Below are 2,584 nucleotides of genomic sequence, written 5' to 3' on the forward strand. Positions count from 1 at the left end.
ACTAGTCTCCCTAATTTGGGGCACGCTTGAAAACTTTTATATTAGAATTCACTTTTAAAAGCCTCCAGCTTCACCTTAGGGACAACGAATTGGCCGTCATCCATGCCCGAGGTGACCCGGTGAGCGTTTCTGAGAAGCATATGGGGACAGAGCTGCCAAGAGAGGCAACTAGATTCCCCCCGAAACATGCTGATTCAGCTCCCAGAATGGTTTAGGTCAAACCTCAACACCCACTCTTCCAGTCGCCCGGGCAAGACCCCTGGGGTCACGTCTAGTGTCTTTTCTCTTGTCCCCCACGCAATCAGCCCGAAAACCCTGTGAGCTCCATGCATGGGGTGTCTGACCCTTTCTCGCCACCCCACGCTCCACTCTGGTGCCGTGGCCCTCGCCCGTCCCCCTGAGTCACTGCACCTGCATGCAGCCTGGTCCCCTGCGTCCGCCCTCACCCCCTCCTGTCTGCTCCTCATGCAGGCAGGTGACGGCCACACACGCAGGACTCGGTGGGAGGGTGAGCCTGGGGCTCAGCAGACCCGCGCGGCCATACTGGGGGTCCCGCCCACGGCACCATGCAGAACCTCTCAAAACACAGGCTGGAGCCAGTCAGTCCTCCCTCGGAGGTGTCCGGCTGTCACCCGTGACCCCCAGCAAGAGCTCAAGTCTCACAGTGGCCGAGACTGAGCCCTCAAATGGGTTCACAGGCTCCCTGCTCAGGCCAGCACTCGACCTGAGGCCTTTGCACCTCCTGTTCCTCTGCCTGGACATCGCCCTGAAGTTCTCTGACGCCCCGTCACAGTGGCGAACCCCCCCGCCCCCCACTTTGGTCTGTAGCACTGCCCACCGCCTGCCGTGTCACAGAGCTGCCTGTTCACAAGCTTATCTGTGGAGCCCCAGAGGGCGGGGGCCGGTGCCCTGCTGTGTCCCCAGCACGAAGGACGTGGTCAGTGGAAAGCTGCCAGTGGGCAGACAGACACCGGAAAGTCAGGTTCGTGAGGCGAGAACCATGTCACTGGTGCCTGTAGGGACGAGTCGCAGATTTATTTGTTGAATCAGAGAAGAAATGAATAAATGAATGGACAGGTAAATGGACAAAAGAACCCAGGGCCCATGAAGACAGAGCGATGCTGACCCCGCGGCTGTTCGGAACCACGGAGGGAGCGAGGGGGTGATGACCAGGGGAATGAAACGAGAAACGAACATTGTCACGATCCTTCCTGACCTGCTATCGACAGCGGCCTGAAAAACACCATTTTCTTTTTAGAAAGTAAAGTCCAAAAACACATTGAGATCGCCCTCCAGCTGACCTGTCATTGTACCTCACACGACCACGTTCTCAGCTGAGTGTAGCCGACGGAACAGCACCTACTGCGGGCCGGGGGAGACGGACCTGCCAGTGTGTCCCAAAGCCCGGAGCGGGTCAGTCTGCGGCTGGGGCCACGACAACCGGACCAGCTCTGCCTCCTGCTCCTGCAAAGGCCGATGGGCCCCGGCAGCCCCGGACATGCCCGTGAGTCGGAGGCCGTGAGCCGAGGCCTCCCCTTGGCTGTCCGTCCGTCACTCTGAGAATACCCTGGGGGCAGCGGAAGCAGATCTGCATCACACGCCCAGGGGAGAGAAAGAGAAAAAATCCTGGGAAGATGTGAGTCGGGAATTTGAGAAAATGAGGCCCGAGGTTATAAACGGCTCGACGTCAGTGCTTTCCTTCCTCCTCACGGAATCTGCTTTGGGGGACCCTCTCCAGGCCACGATGCTCCAGTCCCCCCAGCTCTGCTGCTCAGGCATGGGAGCTGGGGCGCGGGAGGTTTCTAGAGAAAAGGGTGTCCGTTGCTCATCGCCCGAAGACAAGAGGGGCGAGGGGAAGCTGAGGTTCCGTGACCCGCTCCCGTGACGACCACCGTAAGACGGGAAATCGAACCTTCGGTCTTCCGAACGGGAGGCGTCTGTCCCACCACAATCAACACGGGATAAGCGCCAGCCCTCTGATGAGCTGCCACATAACTGTGGAAAAGAACGATCCCCAAAATAGAAGAAGAGGAGCTCTGGGTGTTAGGACGGAGTCGGCAGCTGCCAGGAAGACGCGGTGGCAGCCGTGGCTATTTCTAGTCCCCGCATTCCTAAGACGCTGCACCCCGGTCGGCGGCCGCTCGCCTCGCCCACCGCTGGCGGAGACGCACCGAGCCACTCACACGCGACCCGAACGTGGGAGCAAAGCGGGGTCACGTTAGACCCACACGCGGAAAGCGGAACAGCAGAAGATGAGTGGACGGAGACGCGGCCGTGACCTCGGGTCACGGGACGCGGCCTCGACCTCGGGTCACGGGACGCGGCTGCGGTCGGAGGCGGCGCTGGGCGCTCCGGGATGGCAGAGGGCAGCGTGGGTTCTGGTCTGAAACGCCGTCTCGCCAGGAGCCCGGCTCGTCCGGCGACAGCCCTGATGGCCGTGAAGACAACACGCGTCTCCACCTCGGCTACGACGGCCGGAGGCCGGGACCGGGAGAGCCCAGCGGACGCGAAGCAAGTCCAGCCGGGGGCCCCGTCACGGCGCACCCCGTCACGGCGCACCCCGGCGCTGCCTCCGGAACCAGGG

This window comes from Pteropus vampyrus, unplaced genomic scaffold (assembly GCF_000151845.1).
Source record: "Pteropus vampyrus isolate Shadow unplaced genomic scaffold, Pvam_2.0 Scaffold567, whole genome shotgun sequence".
Classification (NCBI taxonomy): Eukaryota; Metazoa; Chordata; class Mammalia; order Chiroptera; family Pteropodidae; genus Pteropus; species Pteropus vampyrus.